Source organism: Cnephaeus nilssonii (assembly GCF_951640355.1).
Source record: "Cnephaeus nilssonii genome assembly, chromosome: 1".
In the NCBI taxonomy this organism is placed as follows: Eukaryota; Metazoa; Chordata; class Mammalia; order Chiroptera; family Vespertilionidae; genus Cnephaeus; species Cnephaeus nilssonii.
Window position 1 is genome coordinate 18658863 of NC_137072.1, and position 24486 is coordinate 18683348.

General features: G+C 44.7%; 1 pseudogene across 1 annotated transcript; it reads left to right on the forward strand.

The window, feature by feature from the left end:
- Positions 1–22188: 22188 nt before the first annotated feature.
- Positions 22189–23072, forward strand: LOC307102107 (small ribosomal subunit protein uS5-like; annotated as a pseudogene). The gene is made up of 2 exons: positions 22189–22717; positions 22915–23072. The product of its transcript is annotated as a small ribosomal subunit protein uS5-like (transcript).
- The last annotated feature ends 1414 nt before the right edge of the window (positions 23073–24486 follow it).

The following is a 24486-nucleotide window of genomic DNA, read 5'->3' on the forward strand; positions in this document are numbered from 1 at the left end:
ATCCCTTACTTCTCAATGGGGACTCCATAGCTGAGATATCCCTCCCTATTGTTATCCATCACCCAACACTGGAGCTTGGCTGTACCACAGTCACCCTCGGAGCCCTGCCAGACCCCCACTCCACCAGATGCATGCTGCCACTGTCGCCTTCTGGCTTGAGACTTATACCACCTCTCCACCTGAGGATGCCGCCAGTGACAAGGACTTCGCACCAGATGCTCGCTCTGCTCACTTCTATTGCGTAAGTTTTCCCTCTGTGTGTAACCTGCATGTGACTCTATTGGCTTGTTGAGGAGGTCTCCCTTAGTAAATCTGGCATTGTGGAAAGACACAATGTGTGTGACTCCTTTTGGAGATGCTCCCTTGCTCATGATGCTTTCCCATGTAAAATATATGGAAAAAGGAGAGTGTCCACATAAATGGATGAAAGATGCCTGAAATCTTCTAAGAAAAATAATCTCTCTGGTTTGCCATTTCTAACTTAGAAAGCTTACCCAAGGTATTATATTTTTACTTAGTAGTATATTATCATCTGCCTCCAGTTTACCCTTAAAACTTTTAAACTCTCTATCATCATCATTCCATCTCTTTCTAGAGTTATCTCCTCTGCTTTTCACTGTGAAGTCATGACTTGGGGCTGTTCTTGTATTCCCAATGAAATGCATTTTTTTTAAGTATTACTAAACACAGAGTCCCTAGAGCTTCAACCCAAATCGCTAGTTTTCCCTAACCCCTCCCATGTCTCTGAAAACCTAGAGACACTTGGAGAACTTCCTGACCATAGAAAAGAAAACACCAGGAAATGGCATGTATGCAGAAAATCCTGACTGTGCCAAGACAAAGTACTTTCCTGAACCACTTTCCATGCACTTCCCTGACATTCAGTAGTGCAGGAAAGGACCAATATGGCATGTATATGAAAAAATAACACCAAATTAGAAAGCCCAACTCCATTTCAAGGATTGGCTCCCTTTCTCATTAAGACATAAGAACAACAAAAAATTTGAAACCAAGTTTACTGGGGGTGGGGGGTGGGGAAAGAGTCTCTGTGGATAGGAAGAAATGTAAAATAGATTATTTTGTCTGCTCAATTCCGTCTGTTTCCCTTACTAGAGAGAAGCACCTCATACCATATGTATACACATGTTGTTTTCTAGTTTGTGATTTTGTTTTTATTAGCACATTTTACTAGCACATTGGGTGTAATGGAAGTTTACTTGATGACCAATTTAGGGCTTGATTTTCATCTTAACACAGGAGCTTTTGAAAGTTGGGAACTTCTGTCCAGCCGGCATGGTTCAGTGGTTGAGCGTCAACCTGTGAACTAGGAGGTCACAGTCTAATTCCCCATCAAGGCACATGCCCAGGTAGTGGGCTTGATTCCCAGTGGGGGTTGTGTAGGAGGCATCTTATTAATGATTCTCTCTCATCATTGATGTTTCTATCTCTCTCTCCCTCTCCCTTCCTCTCTGAAATCAACAAAAATATATTTTTTAATCAGAAATGGAACTGCTATTTGACCCAGTGGTTCCAGAATATATCCTAAGAATCCTGAAACACCAATCAAAAAGAATACATCCACCCCTTTGTTCATAGCAGCGCTTTTTACAATAGCTAAGACCTGGAAACAGCCCAGTGTCCATCAGAAGATGAGTAGATAAAAAAGATGTGGTACACTTGCATGGAATGCTATGCAGCTGTAATAAAGAAGGATCTCTTACCCTTTGAGACAGCCTGGAGGGACCTGGAGAGTATTACGCTAAGCTAAATAAGCCAGTCAGAGAAAGACAAGTATCGCATGATCTCATTTATATGTGGAATATAATGAATAAAATAAAGTGAGGGACAAAATAGATCCATAGACATGGAAGCATGGAACAGACTGAGGCATCTCAGAGAGAAGTGGGGAGGAGGGCGGGAAGAGATTAGCCAAAGAACTTATATGCATACATGCATAACCCATGGATACAGACAACAGTGCTGTGAAGGTCTGAGGTGGTAGTGGGAGCAGGTAGAAGGGTAAATGGGGGGGCGGGGGGAGAATGGGGAACTTCTGTAATACTTTCAACAATAAAGATAAATTTTTAAAAAGAAAAACAAAGAAACATAACAGAAATATATCTAACAAAATGTAATAAAAGAAGAAAATTACTGCACATGTTCTGATGAAAATATTTTTAGGAATGAAAATGATGAACATAAGTATGAGTTTAGGTACAAAACAGTTTTGCAGATCTGTGACTTTTTTATAGTAATACCAGAGGCCCGGTGCACGAAATTTGTGCACGGAGGGGGGGTGTCCCTCAGCCCAGCCTGTACCCTCTCCAATCTGGGACCCCTCGAGGGATGTCCGACTGCAAATGGGCAGTTGGTTATCCCTCTCACAATCCAGGACTGCTGGCTCCCAACTGCTTGCCTGCCTGCCTTCCTGATTGCCCCTAACCACTTCTGCCTGCCAGCCTGATCACCCCCTAACCACTCTGCTGCCAGCCTGATTGATGCCTAATTGCTCCCTTGCCAGCCTGTTTGCCCCCAACTTCCCTCCTCTGCCAGCCCAGTCACCGCTAACTGCCCTCCCCTGCAGGGTTGATCACCTCCAACTGCCCTCCCTTACAGGCCGGGTGCCTCCCAACTGCCCTCCCCTGCTGGCCATCTTGTGGTGGCCATCTTGTGTCCACATGGGGGCAGGATCTTTGACCACATGGGGGCAGACATATTGTGTGTTGGAGTGGTGGTCAATCTGCATATTACTCTTTTATTAGATAGGATAGAGGCCTGGTGCAGGAGTGGGGGCCAGCTGGTTTGCCCTGAAGGGTATCCCAGATAAGGGTGGGGGTTCCCTTGGGGCATGGGGCAGCCTGAGCAAGAGGCCTGTGGTGGTTTGCAGGCCAGCCACGCCCCCTGGCGACCCAAGCAGAGGCACTGGTATCTGGAATTTATTTACCTTCTACAATTGAAACTTTGTAGCCTGGAGCAGAGCCAAGCCTCCTGCATGCTCCACCGGCAGCCATTTCTGTTTGAGTTAATTCACCTTCTATAATTGAAACTTTATAGCCTTAAGCAGAGGCCTGAGCCCGGCCAGGGTGTCCGGAAAGCTTTGCTTTCTCCATTACCTCGGGCAACCCTGGCCTGGTCTCTCCAGCTCCGTGGCTGCCGCCATTCTGTTTGAATTTGTTTACCTTCTATAATTGAAATTTTGTAGCTTGAGTGGAGGCTTAGGCCTGTCAAGGGCAGGCAGAAAGCTTGTTTTTCTCTGTTGCCTGGGAAACCTTGCTCTCTGTGGCTGTAGCCATCTTGGTTCGGTTTATTTGCATACTCGCCCTGATTAGCTGGTGGGCGTGGCTTGGGCTGGTGGGCGTGCCTTGGGTGTAGAGGATGTATGGTCAATTTGCATATTTCTCTATTATTAAGTAGGATTATGCATGCCTAGATTGTGTGTGTGTGTGTGTGTGTTTAATTACCTCTACTATTCCTAAAGAAAAAAGAAGTGGAGGCAAAGGAAATTTAAGATTTCCTATTCAACCTCTGCTCAATTGTTCTCTCCTTCTCTTCCTTCTCCTCTTTTGACATTCATCAAATGTTCAGTGACAAATTAGCTACAAATTTGAATTGTCCCCAGAGAAAGAGAAAAGAGAATTTCCACACCTGTGAGGTAGTTACTGAAATTTACTTAAAAGTGTCTTCTTTTGATTGCTTTTGGTGCTAGAATTTAAGTATGTCTGATGCAGAAGCTCAAATCCTGTGATATATATAAATCATTTCTACTTGTCATTTTGATGTACCATTTGGAATGAATAGTTTCAGGGAAAATATTGCCTGATCCTTATCAACAGCTCCCTATTCAGACAAAGGAGAATTAAGAGAAGTTTTGGCACAAGAAGCTTTCAGCTCTTTTTGTTCACAGTGTCAATGAATGTTCTTCAATAATGGGGCTGACTTCGAGTATACATGGCCATCACTTATCACAGTAGCTGGGGAGGAATGGGTTCATTATGAGTTCTCTACAGAAATAACAAGTTATTTAAATATTGCATAGAAAAAGCAGACTAGAGAACAGAAAGCTAAAGAAGAAACAATTTGCAGGAATCTGCAGTATCCTAAGTATCAAATGTAATGAAAAGTATCTGTTTCAATTGTTTGTTTTTATATCTCAGATCAGATATTTTAGAGTAAAAAATTAAAACTCAAGAAAGAAATAAGAAAGTAAGAAAACTTTTCTGTATGTCAAGATTGTTTTTAATGGAAATGGGCTAACCAAGAACTGAAGAGAATCTCTTTACTTGAAGAATAATTTGTGATTTCCAGTAGAAATAATATCCATGTATCAGAAACTAGTTACATTTAATCCTGCTTGTATAAACATATGAACCAAGTGGTGATCAGAATCTGTTTCTTTCCTACAGTACTGTGAAAGACTGAGGAATATATACTGTTATATCTCCATAAACAGAAATACTAGTGCATACATATTTAACCCAAATACCTCTTTGGGGCATCAAAATTTAATCTCTTTTTTACTACTGCTCCTCTCATGCTTCATTACTCATCCTGGCACTCCAGGATCTTTACTAATGTTTTTGCCCATCTCACCAGTTCTCTACTACCTTTTGAGAGCTTCCATTCTAACAAAGCTATGCTGTTTGCACTCTTTCTTTATATGTAATTTACACACTCCAGCTACCTTTGTAGAAGTTAATTCTGTCTATTGAGAAACTTTCCACAAGCACATGTTTCCTCTCCTTTCAAACCTTTAAAAACTACCAACTCTCTGAATGGACATTTCTCTGAAGGAGATATACAAATAGCTACTAAGTGCATGAAAATATGTTCAACATCATTAGTCTTTAGGGAAATGAAAATGAAAACCACAAGATACCATTAGTTACCCACTAGAAGGGCATCTATAATAATAAAAGCATAATATGCTAATTAGACCAGACAGCCGAACAACCTTCTGGACATCATTCCAGATGTCCTTCCAGATGAAGCTGTGCCAGTGGGGGTCGAGGCAGAGGTGGTTAGGGGCAATCAGCAAGCAGGTGAGCAGTTAGGGGCAATCAGGCAGGCAGGCAGAGTGGTTAGGAGCTATCAGGCAGGCAGGCAAGTGGTTAGGGCTGATCAGACAGGCAGGTGAGCAGAGTAGTTAGGGACGATTGGGCAGGGAGGTGAGTGGTTAAGAGCAATTAGGCAGGCGAGCAGTTAGGGGCAATCAGGCAGGCAGGCAGGCAGAAGTGGTTAGGGGCAATCAGGCAGGCAGGCAAGCAGTTAGGGGTGTTCAGGCAGGCGAGTGGTTAGGGGCAATCAGACAGGCAGGCAAAGGGGTTAGAGGCAATCAGGAAGGCAGGAAGAGTGGTTAAGGGCAATCAGGCAGACAGGTGAGTGGTTATGGGTGATGAGGCAGGCAGACAGAGTAGTTAGGGGTGATCAGGCAGGCAAGAAGATGAGTGGTTAGGAGCCAGCAGTCCCAGATTGCAAGAGGGATGTCCGACTGCTGCTTTAGGTCTGATCCTGCAGTTGGACATCCCTGAGGGGTCCCAGATTGCAAGAGGGTGCAGGCTGGGCTGAGGGGACCCCCACACACACACCCCATGCATGAATTTCATGCATTGGGCCTCTAGTAATAACAAATGTTGGTGAAGATGTGGAAAAGCAAGATCCTTTTTACACTGTTGGTAGGAATGAAAAGTGGCATAGTCACTTTGGAAAACAGATTAGCAATTTCTCAAAAAGTTCAATATAAACTACCATATGACCCAGCAATTCTGCTCATAGGTATTTACACAAGAGCATTAAGAATGTACACCCAACACAAAGATGTGCATGTGAATATTCACAGCAGCATTATTCATAATACATCAAATCTAGAAACAACCTAAAGGTCCATCAACTAGTAAGTGGATAGACACAGTGTGCTACAGCCATATAATAGAATACTATTCAGCCATAAAAAGGAACAAGCTGCTGACACATGCTATGTCATGAACAAAGCTCAAAAGCATTACGCTAAATGAAACTAGACACAAGAGACAGCATATTGTGTTTCTATGAAATGTCCAGAGAGGCATATTTATAGAAACAAAAGGTATATAAGTGATTGCCTGAACCTGCAAATGAGAACAAGACCTGTATGGTTTTATGAACCAATGTTACCCCCAATAAATTCAATAAAAAATTAAAGCTTAGAAAATATATTATTTAGGGCACATCCAAGTGCAGTAAAACCATAAAGTAAAGCAAGGGAATGAAAAATGCAAAACAAAAATGTTCTCTTTCTTAAACTGGATAATAAATATGCAGGTACTCTATTTTAAGCCATTCATATACATTATAGAGTATCTTATATGTATGATATTTTCACATTTAAAAAATATCTCCAAGGGATTCCAAGATGACGGCCAGGAGGATGGCAGTGAGGGAGAGAGTGTGAGTGAGTGAGAAAGTGAAAGGGGAGTGTGTGGACATGTGTAGCGTGTGTATTTGAGTGAGGGACAGCTAGATCTTACAGGACCTTTGAGGGATGGGAACTGAGCTCACATAACCAGGCAGCCTCTGCTACTGCTGCAATCTCTCCCAGAGCACCAGCTCTGCCACAGAGGCCATGCCATCTTGAAGGGGAGAGCTGCTGTGACTAGGAGCCCAACCTCCACCTAGGGGGGCCCTCAGACACCACCCGGGATCCTATAACCACTCTGGCCAGAGACCTTCTGCCTTGGCTGCCAACTCACAGACACTGGGACTTCAGCCTCCCCAGCTGAGGGCTACTGTGAGTTTCAGAGAGTGCTCCCCTCCTGCCAGCATGATGCTTTAACCCCAAGAACTGCGACAGTGTCAGCAGCCACACTAGAAGCTGCCACCCACATCCACCTGAGGAACAGCTGCCGCCTGCAACTGCCTGAGGAGCATCCACCCTGCAACCACCTGAGGAGCAGCCGCCCCACAACCACAAGAGGAGCAGCCACTGCCTGTGACCACCTGAGGAGCAGCTGCCCCACAACCACCCAAGAAGCAGCCACCACCCACAACTGCCTGAGGAGCAGCCACTGCCCACAACCGTACGACCACCAACAAGCCCACCACTGCAGCCACAGACCCCATGTAGGATGAAAACCTGTATCCTTCAGAGAGAGCAAAAATGGGGAGACAGAAGAACAACCCTCAAAGGAAAGAAGAGGAATCACCAGCAAAGAAACTAAATGAAATAGAGGCATGCAATATGTCAGAAAAATATTTCAGAACAAGGGTCATACTGTTTATAAACCAGATGGATGAAAAAATCAACAACCTATGTAAGAATCAAGAGGAAATGAAGATTGATATAGCTATAATAAAAAACAATATGGAAGCTTTCAACAGTAGACTAGGAGAAGTAGAGGACCGAATTAGTGAATTAGAAGACAGGGAAGCAAAACACACCCAATCTGAACTGTAATTGGAGAAAAAAAATCAAAAGACAGGAGGAGAGCTTAAGGGAGCTTTGGGACAACATGAAAAGAAGCAACATACATAAAATAGGGGTGCAAGAATGACAAAAAGAGGAGCAAGGGTTAGAAAACCTATCTGAAGAAATAATGTCAGAGAACTTCTCTGATTTGGGGAAGAAAAAAGTCACACAAGCACAGAGTGTCCCAATCAAGATGAACAACAACAAAAAAAAACCCCACACCAAAACATGCCATAATTACAATGGCAAATAGTAACGACAAAGAGAGAATCTTAAAGGCTGCAAGAGAGAGACAGAAAGTTACCTACAAGTATTCTCCCATTAGATTATCAAATGATTTCTCAACCGAAACACATCAGGCCAGAAAGGAATGGAAGGAAGTTTACAAAGTGATGCAAAGCAGGGGACTGAATCCAAGAATACTCTATCCAGCAAGGCTAACATTCAAAATTGAAGGAGAAATCAGGAGCTTCACAGACCAAAAAAAAAAAAAAAAAGGCTAAGGGAGTTTATCACTACCAAGCCAGCAATGCAAGAAATGCTAAAGGGATTGTTGAAAGAGGGAGAGAGAGAGAGAAAAGAAGAAGAAGGAGGAGGAGGAGGAGGAGGAGGAGGAGGAGGAGGAGGAGGAGGAGGAACAACAACACAGGCACACAAAAAATAAAAATGGCTACAAACATGTCCCTGTCAATAATAACCTGAAACATAAATGGCCTAAATGCTCCAATCAAAAGACATTGAGTGGCTGAATGGATAAGAAAACATGACCCATATATATGCTATCTACAAGAGACCCACCTCAGAACAAGAGACTCACACAGACTGAAAGTGAAGGGATGGAAAAATATATTTCAGGCAAATAGAAATGAAAAAAAAAAAAGCTGGGATAGCAATACTTATATCTGACAAAATAGACCTCAAAGTGAAAGCCATAACAAGAGATAAGGAAGGCCACTTCATAATACTAAAGGGATCAATACAAGAGGATATAACTCTGGTAAACATATTGTGCCCAATGCAGGAGCACCCAAATACATTAAAAACTACTTCTGGAAGATATCAAGGGAGAGATTGACAGCAATACGATCATAGTAGGGGACTTTAATACTCCATTGACATCACTGGATAAATCCTCTAGACAAAAAAATCAGCAAAGAAACAGCAATCCTAAATGACTCACCAGATCAGATGGACTTAATTGACATCTTCAGAACATTTCACTACAAAGCTACAGAATATATATTCTTCTCAAGTGCACATGGGACATTTTCAAAGCTATACCACATATTGGGTCACAGGCAAAATCTCTCCAAAATCAAGAAGATCAAAATCATACCAAGCATCTTCTCAGATCATAATGCAATAATATTAGAAATCAAATACAATAAAAACAATCAAAAAATTCAAACACTTGGAGGCTGAATAGCATACTATTAAACAATGATTAGGTTACAAAGGAGATCAAAGAAGAAATTTTTCAAAACCTAGAAATGAATGACAATGAAAACACAACAATCCAAAACCTATGGGACACAGTGAAGCAGTCCTGAGAGGGAAGTTCATAGCATTACAGGCCTACCTCAAAAAAAAAAAAGAAAAGAAAAGAAAGAGAGAGAGAGAGAGAGAGAGAGAGAAAGAAAGAAAGAAAGAAAGAAAGAAAGAAAGAAAGAAAGAAAGAAAGAAAGAAAGAAAGAAAGAAAGAAAGGAAGGAAAACTGGCAATAAATTATCTAACTCTACAACTTAAAGAATTAGAAAGAGAGCAACAGCAAAGGCCCAGAGTGAGCAGAAGGAAGGAGATAATAAAGATCAGAGCAGAAACAAATGACAAAGGTAATACAAAAGATCAATGAAACCAAAAGCTGGTTCTTTGAAAGGATAAACAAGATTGATGAACCTCTAGCCAGGCTCACCAAGAAGCAAAGAGAGAGGACCCAAATAAATAAAATCAGATATGAAAGAGGTGAAATAACAGATCCCCAAAGAAATACAAAATATTATAAAAAAATACTATGAACAACTCTATTCCAACAAACTAAATAACCTAGAGGAAATGGACATATTCCTAAAAAAATACAACCTTCCAAAACTCAATCAAGAAGAATCAAAAAATCTCAACAGGCCAATATTTAAGGAGGAAATTGAAGCAGTCATCAAAAAACTTCCAGCAAATAAAAGCCTGGGTCCAGACAGATTCACAGGGGAGTTTTACCAAAAATTAAAAGAAGAACTAAAACCTGTACTTCTCAGATTATTCCAAAAAATTCAAGAGGAAGGAACACTTCCAAGCTCTTTCTATCAAGCCAGCATTACCTTAATCCCAAAACCAGTTAAAGGCACAACAAAGAAAGAGAATTACAGGCCAATATTCCTATGCCTCAAGAACATAGATGCTAAAATCCTCAACAAAATTCTAGCAAATCAAATCCAGCATTACATTAGAAAGATCATACACCATAACCAAGTAGGATTTATTCCAGGAATGCAAGGCTGGTACAATATCCACAAATCAATAAACATGATACATCATATAAACAAATTGAGAGACAAAAATCACATAATCATATCAATTGATGCAGAAAAAGCATTTGACAAAATCCAGCACCCTTTCTTGATAAAAATTCAGCAAAATGGGAATAGAGGGATCATACCTCAACATAATAAAAGCCTTATATGACAAACCTACAGCCAACATCATATTCAATGGGCAAAAACTAAAACCATTTCCCCAAAGAACAGGAATAAGACAGGGATGCCCACTTTCACCACTCCTGTTCAACATAGTACTGGAAGTGCTAGCCATAGCGATCAGACAAGAAGAAGAAATAAAAGGCATCCAAGTTGGAAAAGAAGTAAAATTGTCATTATTCGCAGATGACATAATATTGTATGTAGAAAACCCTAAAGACTTCATCAATAAACTACTAGAACTAATAAATGAATTTGGCAATGTAGCAGGATACAAAATTAACACCCAGAAATCTTTGGCTTTTTTATACACCAGTAATGAACTCACAGAAAGAGAAACTAAAAAAAAATCCCTTTTAGCATTGCAACAACAAAAAATAGGATACCTAGGAATAAAATTAACCAAGGAGATAAAGGACCTGTACTCAGAAAATTACAGGACGCTGAAAGAAAAGATAGAGGAAGACATAAACAAATGGAAGAATATACTTGTTCATAATTGGTAGAATCAACATCATTAAAATGTCCATACTATCCAAAGCAATCTATTGATTCAATGCAATCCCCATTAAAATACCAATGGCATACTTCAAAGACATAGAACAAACTCTCCAAAAATTCATCTGGAATAAACCCCGAATAGCTTCAGCAATCTTAAGAAAGAAGAACAAAGTTGGAGGGATCACAATACCTGATATCAAGCTATACTACAAAACCACTGTTCTCAAAACTGCTTGGTACTAGCACAAGAACAGACATAAAGACCAATGGAACAGAACAGAGAACCTAGAAATAGACCCAAGCCATTATGCGCAATTAATATTTGACAAAGGAGGCAAGACCATACAATGGAGTGAAGACAGTCTCTTTAATAAGTGGTGTTGGGAAAACTGGACAGATAAATGCAAAAAAATGAAACTAGACCACCAACTTACACCATACACAAAAATAAACTCAAAATGGATGAAGGACTTAAACATGAGACGGGAAACAATAAAAATCCTAGAAGAAGCCATAGGCAGCAAAATAGCAGACATATGTCGCAGCAATATCTTTACCTATACAGCTCCTAGGGCAATGGAAACTAAGGAGAAAATAAACAAATGGGACTACATCAAAATAAAAAGCTTCTGCACAGCAAAAGAAACCATAGACTAAACAATAAGAAAGCCCACTGTATGGGAGAACATATTTGCAAATGGTATCACTGATAAAGGTTTAATCTCCAACATCTACAGGCAGCTTATACAACTTAATAAAAGGAAGATAAATGATCCAATACAAAAATGGGCAACGGACCTAAATAGAATCTTTTCAAAAGAAGACAGAAGGAAGGCCAAGAGACACATGAAAACATGCTCAAAGTCACTAATTATCTGAGAGATGCAAATCAAAACGACAATGCGGTACCATCACACACCTGTCAGAATGGCTATCATCAACAAATCAACAAACGACAAGTGTTGGTGAGGATGTGGAGAAAAAGGAACCCTCGTGCACTGCTGGTGGGAATGCAGACTAGTGCAGTCACTGTGGTCTGTCCCAGGAATAGCAAAAGTGACTGTGTGATTAAAGACCAAAAAAAAAGAAGGAGGGAAAGAGAATGCAAGGATCGAATCACATAGGGCTTTGTGCACTATGGTAATGAGTTTCAGTTTTATTACAAGGACAATTGGAAGTCATGGGAGAATTTTGACAGGAGTGATAAAATCAAGGGGGCTGCTATATAGAGTGGGAGAGGGCAAGGATAGAAGCAGAGAGACTAGTGAGGAAGCTGTTGCAGTAGTCAATGTAAGAGATGGCAGTGGTTTGAACTGGAGGTGGAGGGAAAGCAGGAAGATAATGGTCAAGATTGTTGAAAGTTGTTGAATAAGGGTCGTCATTTTCTGAAAGTCAAGAACATTACCCATTAACACCTCTGTATATTGGATTGCAAATAAGATTTTTCTAGTGTCAGAATAATATCAATATATAAAATAATTTGTGAAACCTCTCTTTGGGAGTAGAAACCCAAGTTTAGGTTAAAAGCTATTTTTATTTTTAGAAAAATCACTGTTCTTACCTATCAGTGTAAAAGTGCTTATGTTCTAATTAGAAAATGAGCAGAAGATATTAACAGAAATTTCAAAAGAGAAGAAACATATGTGGCATATGAAGAAAATGGTCAACCTCAATAGTGACTGCAGAAATGCAAATCAAAACATGAGATACAAGTTAAATCTATATGATTGGCAAAAAGTAAAAAGTCCAATGATGCTAAGTTATTGGCACTATATGTTGAAATGATAGAAGATATGTGAATTCACAAATTTTCTTATGCGCTATTGATAAAATTGTAAATTAGTGTGATCATTTTGGAAAATAATCTAGCATTATCTTATAAAGTGAAGCATTCACCTCGACTATGATCCAGCTCTTCCATTCTTCCCAAAAGAAACTCTGGCACACGTATACCCTGTGATATGTATAAGACTTTTAATAACATCACAGTTTAAATAACAAAATCCTGGATAAAACTAAGTGTTCATCAACATGAGAACAGGTGAATTCATACATATGAAAATGAAAGCAAGGAAATTATGAACACAAGATTCAGGGAGATGGCTGAGCTCCTTAGGTTGGGTGATGTCTGAGAACAGAATAGTGGTTACTAGGTGGTAGATTCACAAGTGGCTATTTTAAATAATTAAGTAGAAGATCAGGCCATCCATTGACCAATGATATAAGGGTATTGAACAGAGGATTATGGTAGATCCTATGCTCTATTAAAGAAGCTGAAGAAAGGAAAGGGAAGGGGAGGGAAGAAAAGAAATAGCTATCAATTTTCATTATGTCTATGGCTTTGTCCCCAAATGAATGATCCTCGTGGGCTATATAAACCCCTCACCCTTTACAATTCACTGGGCTGACAAGTCTGACAAAGCAATGGTGCAAATGCTCCAGTAGTGCCAATATATTACTCAGAACACAGTCATCTTTTCTGGCTGACTTTCCCCAGTGGTCAACAGTCCACTTGTGGGAAGTGCCAGTGCCCTGACAGGGCTCTGGAGGAGGTATTTGGGATCAGGAAAGGTTTTCAGTGCCTACCTTCAACCAAGTCTTTGTGATAATAACAAGTGTTATTCATGCTCTGCTGAGCCTTCATCTTTGATGGCAGCACTTCAAGCTGAAGTTTGATTTCCCCGTAGGAGAGTCAAGTCTGTTTTTCCCTTCCCTATCAGTCTCTAAACTTATGGGGTCCTAGAAATATTCTAGGCCTCCACTGTGTCACCTCAAAGGCCAGCTGGCCCACTTTCCAGATGGAGCCAACATCATCTTCTATCTGATTCATAAATCATGAACAGAAGGTGAGGAAATGAGAAGCTGTGTACCCACTGGGAGAGGAGTTCAGCTTCCAGCATGGGATGCACACCAAAATCACAGAGGCACAACATAATTCTCCAGAAAGCCAGCTTTAATTAGTGACAGAGCAGCCTGGCTCCAGATTAAATTATCCTGGATTTTAAAAACAAACAGTAATATTGAAATTCTAAGACTTACCACAAATTTAATTTGACGTATTTCATGATATATGTTATGACAATTATGGCACCTGAAGATTACATATAAATAGTAAATAAGCCATTCGCATATTTGACAATAATAGCAATTTCTTGGAGTCCCTCAGACAATGATGGGAAAGAGAAAAAAATAAAGTTTATGAGCTTCTCTCCTGCCAGAAGGGATAGGACACTGCTTCAGTTCTCCTTCCCTAAAAAGGATATAAGGTATGAACTCAGGGAAGAAGGCTGACTTCCCACAGAACAGAGCCTTCTTTTAGTCCTCTTGGGAGAAGAGAATAGCTAGATACCTGTGTTCATTCTGTCTTCATTTAGAAGTCAAAAGTATCAGGTCACGTCCCTCTGACAATAGACAAGCAGAGGTAAGCACTGCCTTGGGGGCTTCTTTTAAACGTGGAGAAACTAGAAACAAGTTGTTGTTTAGTAAGAGAAGGTGGGAAGGACAGCTAGATGTATTAAGCAACCCAGAGAAATAGCCATATTTTCAGTACAACATAATAGTGTTTAGATATAGTACAACATAATACTGTTTGGGCATTATTAATAACTTTTTACTACTTAACTCATTTCAAGTAAATTAGGAATTGAAGTGAGAAAGGCCAGATCACAGAATACCTCTTAAAAATAGCAGAGGACTTCACACTGCATTCATTGATCATCATAAATTTGTCTCTAAACTTGACCTGCAGATCATGGGAAAGAGTCATTCACAGAAAAAAAAAAAATTGCCCAGGAATAGCCTCTACATTGCCAAATGATTTCTGAGTTGGAAGATTCTTAAAAGTCAGAATAGAGCTTTCTGCAAATTATGATGTTGTTTCCCCTCCAGTTTACTGGCTTTGTACTACAATGTTTACTGGGGGAGTTGGGCTTCGCCCATCCTCATACCCATTCCCTCCTGGGATGAAGGTAGATTTAGGACAAGGATCGGGAGAGAACTGAGCCACAGTGCTAAGGGGTAGATTTTTTAATAATAATTATTTACTGTTGAAAGTATTACATATGTCCCCTGTTTTTGCCCATTGACCCCCTCCAGCCCGCCACCACCCCAGCCCCCTGCCCAAAGCCCTCACTACCTCATTGTCTGTGTCCATGGGCCATGCATATATGCACTCAAGGTCCTTGGTGGATTACCTCCCACCCACCCTTCCCCACCTTCCCTCCAAGACACTGCACTCTGTTCCATGCTTCCATGTCTATGGATCTACTCTGTTCATCATTTTATTTTGTTACTTAGATTCTACATATAAGTGAGATCATGTGATACTTGTCTTTCTCTGACTGACTTATTTCACTTAACATGATACTCTCCAGATACCTCCAATCTCTGAAAGGGTAAGAGATTCTTCCTTTTTACCTCTGCATAGTATTCCATGATATAAATGTACCATAGCTTTTGTATCCCCTCATCTACTGATGGGCACTTGGGCTATTTCCAGATCTTAGTTATTGTAAATTGTGCTGCAATGAAAATAGGGGTGCATACATTCTTTCTAATTGGTGTTTTGGGTTTCATAGAATACATTCCTAGAAGTGGGATCACTGGGTCAAATGGAAGTTCCATATTTAATTTTCTGAGGAAACTTCATACTGTTTTCCATAATGGCTGCACCAGTCTGCATTCCCACCAGCAGTGTACTAGGGTTCCTTTTTCTCCACATCCTTGCCAGCACTTGCCATTTGTTGATTTGTTGATGGTAGCCATTCTGACAGGTGTGAGGTGATACCTCATTGTCATTTTAATTTGCATCTCTCTAATGATCAGTGACTTTGAGCATTTTTTCATATGTATATTGGCCATCTGTATGTCCACTTTGTAGAAGTGTCTATTTAGGTCTTCCTTTTGTTAAGTTGTATGAGTTCCTTAATATTTTGGATATTAACTCTTTATCAGATGTATCATTGCCAAATACGTTCTCCCATATAGTGGACCCGCTTTTTGTTTTGTTGATGGTTTCTTTTGCTGTGCAGAAGCTTTTTATTTTGATGTAGTCTCATTTGTTTATTTTCTCCTTAGTTTCCTTTGCCCTAAGAGATGTATCTGTAAACATATTGCTATGAGAGATGTCTGAGATTTTGCTGCCTATGGTTGATTTTTGAAGTGTGAAGAGTAAAGAGGATTTAAAGAAATCTGTCTCTGCACAATGTACCCCCTAAGTTCATTTTTAAAAATATACATATGTGTATATTTTTAAAAATATACATATGTGAGGGGAAAAACCAAGATGGCGGCATAGGTTAAACACCTAACCTACAGCCGGGCACAACAATATCAAAAACACAACTAAAAGTCAAAACGGACATCATCCAGAACCACAGGAAAGCTGGCTGACTGAAATGCCCACAATTAGAAGGAAAAAGAAAACCACAAGGAAAATCAGAGAAGCCGTAAAAGCTTGAGGTATGGAGACACAGGCGGAGACACGAGCCCGCGAGCGTGCGGGGAAGACGGAGCCGGAGAGGAAGGGGCGGCTGACGGCCTGGCTGGCGTTCTCTGGCGGGAAGGAGATAAAAGCGCCAGATTGTGCTGAACCCCAGCTCCGACTGCACTGAACCCCATTTCCCGGCGAAACCCTGGGAAGCCGGGCTCATGCTGGGGGAGTCTGAGCTGTGGGACGGAGACACAGAGGAGCTGCGCCGGAGCCGCGCACGGGAATGCGCGCAGAGGAGGGTCTGTTGCCTGTGCCGCTGGATTGCCCTAGCAGGAAGGAGACAAAAGCTCCGGACTGTGCTGAATCCCTAGTTCCAACTGCACTGAACCCCAGTTCCGGGAAAGACCCGGGGAAGCCAGGCTCATACTGGGGAAAACTGGGCTGTGGGGCAGAGATGCAGAGAGGCGGCGAAGAACAGAGCACCGGAGGCGCGCAGGGGATTGTGCGCGGAGGATGGGCTGTTGACTGTGCCGCTGAGTCGCCCTGGAGGGAAGGAGACAAAAGCGCCAGACTGAGGTGAGCCCCAATTCTGACTACACGGAAACCCAGTTCCGGGAGAGAATCTGGGAATCCAGATTCATTGGGGGAGAGACTAGACTGTTTGGCAGCGCGCGAAACTCCAGGGCACTTTTCTCTCAGAGGTGTTTGCTGGGAGTACGGAGGGACACAGGAACCTCATAGGGCGGGGCTGACAGGAAGCCAAGGCGGTAGGCTCCGCCCTGTAACTCCGCCCCATCCAAGCTGAACACAGAGGCTTTTACAATTTTGCAAGTCTAGTTGAATGGGGCTGTCTCCCGGCATAGACACAGCTGATCCTCACAGCCAATTGGGCCGGAGGTCACATCCTCCCAGTGTACCAACAGCAATCAAGGCTTAACAACACCAAGACTTTGCACTCAGCCCACAAAGGGGGGTATCAAGAGCGACCACCTAGGGAGATTGGGGAAGCTGAGCGATAGGGAGGCAGCCAAAAGGGGAAGGCACCGAAACAGGTCACGAATATAAGGGATGCTGTAATTCCTGCTGAGGGGCCACAGGCAGTAGCTGACCTACACTACATTGGAGACCCAGAAATGAGGGCATCTAGTGGTCGGTGTGAGATGACACCAGACTTCGACCACTCCCATAAGGGACACATTCAAGAGGCAGACGCAGTGAGCGCCGAAGCCTTGCTGCACCAAGACCCGGCACATAGGCGTGTCTTCCGCACAGCAACTCTTCCTTTATAGTCACAGAGGGTCCGCACGGCCAATAGGCCTGGAGGACAATTCCTCCCAGTGACACCAACAACAATCAAGACTTAACTATACAAACAAGGACCAAGATGGAGGCATAGGGCAGAAGCCTGATTGCTGCCTACCACAACGGTTTTGAGACTACAACGGGAGAGCAGAGCAGACACCATCCAGAACCACCGGAGGGCTAACTGAGCGGATGCTATACAACTAGAATAAAAGAGAGGGGTACGCGGGATGAAGCTGATGCCGGTGACCCAAAGACCACACTTTAAAAACTACGGCTCAGGCGACACAATGGTGGCCTGGAACGTGCTCGGTGCAGTTCCCCCAGCGGTCTCCGGCTGAGGGGAAGGCTTCACTCGCTGCCGAGCACGGACAGACGAGCCCCTGGGAGACATGGGGCGGGAGACTACGCGCTTGCTGACCTACGAGTCCTTCAAGAATCTCAACACCCCGGAAGCGGCCAGGTGCGCACGCTCGGCGACCGGCCACCGCTGCAGACCCAAGGGCCGACGCAGCCACCCCGGACCAGCCCGCCGCCATGCACCGGGCACACCGGAGCTTCGCCGAGCCCGCCGCCCAACGAGTTCTGCGGTGGCTGCCCTGGAGCTCTGAGAAAATGGCCGAAGGAATTGCTGAGAGGGAATTGACCAACAGGAATTGGGATCAAGAAGACGAAACCCCGCTGGGTCCCGGATCCGGGTGAAGCCGCGTGCCCCTGAGTATGGGTGAGGCTGGGAACTGGGTCAGGGTGAGGCTGGGCCCTGGGTCCGGGTGAGGCCACGTGCCCCTGGGTCCGGGCGAGGCCATGCGCCCCTGGGTCCGGGTGAAGCTGAATCCTGGGTCCGGGCGAGGCCGTGCGCCCCTGGAGCCGGGTGAGCCCTGGGCCCCGGGTCGGGGCGAGGCCGCGGGCCCCTGGAGCCGGGTGAGCCCTGGGCCCCGGGTCCGGGCGAGGCCACGGGCCCCTGGAGCCGGGTGAGCCCTGGGCCCCGGGTCCGGGCGAGGCCGCGGGCCCCTGGAGCCGGGTGAGCCCTGGGCCCCGGGTCGGGGCGAGGCCGCGGGCCCCTGGAGCCGGGTGAGCCCTGGGCCCCGGGTCGGGGCGAGGCCGCGGGCCCCTGGATCCGGGTGAGCCCTGGGCCCCGGGTCCGGGCGAGGCCGCGGGCCCCTGGATCCGGGTGAGCCCTGGGCCCCGGGTCCGGGCGAGGCCGCGGGCCCCTGGATCCGGGAGAGCCCTGGGCCCCGGGTCCGGGCGAGGCCGTGGGCCCCTGGAGCCGGGTGAGCCCTGGGCCCCGGGTCGGGGCGAGGCCGCGGGCCCCTGGAGCCGGGTGAGCCCTGGGCCCCGGGTCGGGGCGAGGCCGCGGGCCCCTGGAGCCGGGTGAGCCCTGGGCCCCGGGTCGGGGCGAGGCCGCGGGCCCCTGGATCCGGGTGAGCCCTGGGCCCCGGGTCCGGGCGAGGCCGCGGGCCCCTGGATCCGGGTGAGCCCTGGGCCCCGGGTCCGGGCGAGGCCGCGGGCCCCTGGATCCGGGAGAGCCCTGGGCCCCGGGTCCGGGCGAGGCCGCGGGCCCCTGGAGCCGGGTGAGCCCTGGGCCCCGGGTCGGGGCGAGGCCGCGGGCCCCTGGAGCCGGGTGAGCCCTGGGCCCCGGGTCGGGGCGAGGCCGCGGGCCCCTGGAGCCGGGTGAGCCCTGGGCCCCGGGTCCGGGCGAGGCCGCGGGCCCCTGGAGCCGGGTGAGCCCTGGGCCCCGGGTCCGGGCGAGGCCGCGGGCCCCTGGAGCCGGGTGAGCCCTGGGCCCCGGGTCCGGGCGAGGCCGCGGGCCCCTGGAGCCGGGTGAGCCCTGGGCCCCGGGTCGGGGCGAGGCCGCGGGCCCCTGGAGCCGGGTGAGCCCTGGGCCCCGGGTCGGGGCGAGGCCGCGGGCCCCTGGAGCCGGGTGAGCCCTGGGCCCCGGGTCGGGGCGAGGCCGCGGGCCCCTGGAGCCGGGTGAGCCCTGGGCCCCGGGTCCGGGCGAGGCCGCGGGCCCCTGGAGCCGGGTGAGCCCTGGGCCCCGGGTCCGGGCGAGGCCGCGGGCCCCTGGAGCCGGGTGAGCCCTGGGCCCCGGGTCCGGGCGAGGCCGCGGGCCCCTGGAGCCGGGTGAGCCCTGGGCCCCGGGTCCGGGCGAGGCCGCGGGCCCCTGGAGCCGGGTGAGCCTGGCCCCGGGTCCGGGCGAGGCCGTGGGCCCCTGGATCCGGGTGAAGCAGTGCCCCTGGGTCCAGCCGAGACCAAACCAGAGGGAGTCGGACCTGCATTACCACCATTTGTCCACCATCCAGAGCTGAGGGGTCAGTGCCGACATGTACTCATAGGGAACCGGTGGACATTGATATTGGGTCTCAAAAGAACTGTTGGTCCAGAAAGAAACTCACTACAGACTGATTCATTTGCCTGTCAGCATAACTATTATTGCTCGTCGCACATTCAATTCTTATAAGTATATCTATAGTGACACATGATTTCGCTCATCTAGGGGAAATGATGAACAACATAGACTGATGAACAAGAACAGAACCAGAAACAAGGAGGCATCGATCGGACTATCGGGCCTCAGAGGGAGGATAGGGGAGGGTGGGGGGGAGGGGGGGAGAGATCAACCAAAGGTCTTGTGTGCATGCATATGAGCCTAACCAATGCTTAAGTTCAACAGAGGGTTGGGGCATCCAAGGGGAGGGGTGTGGGATGGGAATGGGGGGATGAGGACAAATATGTGACACCTTAATCAATAAAGAAATTTAAAAAAAAAATGCATAAAAAAAAAAATATATACATATGTGTATTAAAATATATATATATATATATATATATATATATATATATATATATATATTTTAATCCTGACCTGAGAACATGTTTTTATTCATTTTTAGAGTGGAAGAGAGAGAGAGAGAGAGAGAGAGAAACATCTATGTGAGAGAGAAACATTGACTAGTTGCCTCCTGTTCATGTCCAGACTGGGATCAAACCCACAACCTAGGTATGTGCCCTGACTGGGAATTGAACCCTCAAACTTTTGGTGTATGGGATGATACTTTAATCAACTGAGCCTTTTGGTGAGGACTAAATTCATTTTTTAAGATTCTTTTCCTTATTTAAACTTGTCATTTGAGCAACTGAAGTAAAAATATGAGCTCAGGATCTCCCTCTCAGTGAGAGAAGCACCTCCTCCCACACAACATCCTCACCAAGACAAATCTATTAAAACAGTCTCCAATCAAACGTCAAGAGGAAATCAGATGGGAGGTAAGGAAAAAGTGGTATTGAGTAGGCTTGTTAGCCTAGTCATTCTAGATCTTTCTAAGATCTCAAAGTTATCTCTCATAAGCTGTATTTTCCTGGTTAGGTTTCACTTTGTGGAATTTTTTTCTCCCCCCCCCCCCTTTAGTGATTAAGGTATTACAAATGTGTCCTTATTCCCTCATTGTCCCCCCATCCCCCCACTCATGCCTTCACCCCCTCCCCCCGTGTCTGTATCCATTGGTTATGCTTATATGCATGCATACAAGTCCTTTGGTTGATCTCTCCCCCCTTAGTCCCGCCCTCCCCTGCCTTCCCTCTGAGGTTTGAGCACCCGATCAATGCTTCTCTGTCTCTAGATCTATTTTTGTTCATCGGTTTATGGAATTTTTTCTTACTATAAGAGTGGTAAGGCATTAAAGTTTAGGGTGTGAACCAAGAATAAAATGGCTAAGAAAACAACCTAGCTACCTTTAGGCTAGGTTTCTAAGACATTGGAACAAAAGAAGTCTTTGCAACAGCTTGTGGTCCAGCTGAACTCACCAGGATCAGAAGAGCTACATGCAGGTTGAGTGAAAGTTCTGTAGTAATAAACACTATTTATGACTGGAGGTTGCTTTTCACCTCCTACACAGATGGCTCCCTGGGGAACCTCATTTGGTTGGGCTGACTTTGCAGATCCTGATCATTCGTTATGACCAAGACGGACTAATATCTCCTACTGCCATCACACAGCTGGGAGGTGGCAGGGAAGAGGATACTTGTGACTAAGCAGGGTAAGCTGGGGTCCATGCCCTGTGAGTCTGAGCTGGGCAGATACCTCCCTCTTACCAGGCACTCTGCGATTCAGAGGCACCCCAGGGGAAAACTTCAGGTTCTCAGGGAGCCACATGAGGACATATTCAGATGCAGTAGTAGGCAGCTGTCACCATGCCTCCATCCTGAATCCTTAGTTTTGCTCCTGTCTTACACTAACAGCCTTTTCCTGGGGTCTGACCTCCGGGAAACAGGAGTCAAGAAGCTAATCACCCACATTTTAAAGCCCCAAACTTTTTTGTTTTTGTACTATCACAAGGTAAGAATCTTAGTGTATACATTCAGATGTAAATGGAATATGGCTTTTAAATATTCTAGGAAATAAATTATTTTTTTTCTTTAATATTTTACCCCATAAGCAAATAAGAAATTCAGCTTCAGACATTCTGGAAAGATCTACCTCTCTCACACCAGATTGGATTTGAGTATCAGGGCTTCACACAGTGACAGTGTGGGGATTTACTCTTCAGTCATCTGTTTATTCTACTTACCCACACAAATTCCCACTGTTCCTGATTGTACGGACCCAACGGCTGTCTGATACTTGCCAGGCATACATGGGCCACAGGACTCTGCTCCACGCAAAGCTGAACTCAGAGATGCCTGTGATCTAGGGTTTCCCGATAGAACAAAAACAAACAAAATTCAGATAAACAAATAATTTTGTAGTGTAAGTATGCTCCATGAAATATTTAGAACACATACCAAAAAAAAATAGTCACTGGCTTCTTTTCTGAGGAAACACCAAATGGATGACGCAGGGTGGCGGGGCGGCCTGGAATAGGAGGTCTCGGCGGCTTCCGTGGAGGATTTGGCAGCAGCATCCGGGGCCTGGGTCGAGGCCGCAGTGCTTGAAGATTATGCCGGTGCAAAAGCAGACACGTGCTGGCCAGAGGACCCAGTTCAAGGCTTTTGTCGCCATTGGGGACTGCAATGGACATGTTGGTCTGGGTGCTCAGTGCTCAAAGGAAGTAGCCACTGCCATCCGTGGAGCCATTATCCTGGCCAAGCTCTCTATTGTCCCTGTGCGGTGAGGATACTGGGGGAACATGGTCGGCAAGCCCCACACTGTTCCTTGCAAGGTGGCTGGCCGCTGTGGCTCTGTACTGGTGCACCTCACCCCTGCCCCCAGGGGTGCTGGCATTGTCTCCGCCCCTGTGCCTAAGAAATTGCTGATGATGGCTGGTATTGATGACTGCTACACCTCGGCCAGGGGCTGAACTGCCACCCTGGGCAACTTCGCCAAGGCCACCTTTGATGCCATCTCTAAGACCTATACCCGTGGTGTGCAAACTGCAGCTCGCGAGCCACATGCGGCTCTTTGGCCCCTTGAGTGTGGCTCTTCCACAAAATACCACGGCCTGGGCGAGTCTATTTTGAAGAAGTGGCATTAGAAGAAGTTTAAGTTTAAAAAAATTGGCTCTCAAAAGAAATTTCAATCGTTGTACTGTTGATATTTGGCTCTGTTTACTAATGAGTTTGCCAAACACTGCCCTATTCCTATCTCACTCCCGACCTCTGGAAAGAGACGGTGCTCACAAAGTCTCCCTTTCAGGAATTCACTGACCCTCTTGTAAAGACCCACACCAGGGTTTCTGTGCAGAGAACGCAGGCTCCAGCTGTGGCCACAACATAATTTTATACAAGAAAAAGAAAGTGAATTAAGTCTGCTTTAAAAAATGTTAGTCATTGTCCATGTGAATTTCAGAGTTAACTGGCTGTCCTATGTTTTAAAACTGACAACCCTTCTGTGAACGTCCTGCCAATGGTCCTCTCTCAGATCTTGTTGCCAACGAGGAGCATCTCCAAAAACAGGACCTGGGTCAGGTTTGCTCTGGGATTAGAAACCTCTTCTAATACTAGGCCAGGGGAACTTTTGTTTCTGGGAAATTATTGTTCTCATTGGGGTTAAATTTTGTGAAACTAAACCAAGACCATCTGCAGATGACACTGCTTTCCACCTGCCACATACCTGCCCTGAGGCAATGAATTACAGGCCGCTACTTTGAAATGGAGGAGGGGGATGGGATGAAAGTCTCAATGTTTATGTACATTTTCTATTTTCCATTTAGTTCTCTCTCTCTCTCTCTCTCTCTCTCTCTCTCTCTCTCTCTCTCCTTTTCTCTCTATCTTCTCTTTCTGCTTTCTTTTTCCAATATAAAAAAAAGTGTTGGAAAAATATATTTTTATTTAGGTCAAGAGATCAGATAATTCTTACATTATAAAAGAGATTTATAAAAATACAATAAGATTCTTAGAATCCCAGGAAGTCAGAGTCCCTTAGAGCACAAATACAAAGAAGTAAATATGCCCACATCTTTTTTTCTAAATTTACCTTTCAAGACCTTAGACTTTCAAGACCTTAGGCTTTTTTCCATAAAAGTGCGATCTCATTGTAACTCAAATGAGAAGTTTCTGACAACTACATATAATGGCTTTAAAAATATTTTTAATTTACTTTTTATGCATTTAATTTCATTGTTGACTGGATTATTCCAAATACATTCAAATGAATGAGATGGCTGCACCAAAATGTGTGAAAAAAAAGATACTCGTTGCAGCATTATTTATGAAAAAATGACCAATGTAAGTGTCCTTCAATCAAATATTGATTAAGTAAATTGTGCTATAATTACCTACTCTGGTTATTAAACCTGATATTCATCATTATATCAGAGTTTCTAAAATAAGAAGTTAAATGATATAAAGAGTGGAAAAAAGATATAAAACTGTCATTTTCAATGACAAAATAATTATGCATGTATGAAATCCAAAATAATCTAGATTAATTATTTAAATTATAATAAATAAATTTTACAAGCTTGCCAAATACAAGGGCAATAAAAAATCAGTTCTATTTTATACCAACTTAAATAGCTTGAAAATAAATTTTCTTTTCATTTATAGCAGCAAATGGAGGGGAAAGATTTTCAAGGACTCTATATAGAAAACTGTAAAATATTACTTATATTAAACCTTAATATTTAAAACATTAAATATTATACTTTCTGTATATCCAAGGGTACAATTAAGAGTAAAAATTCAAGGAA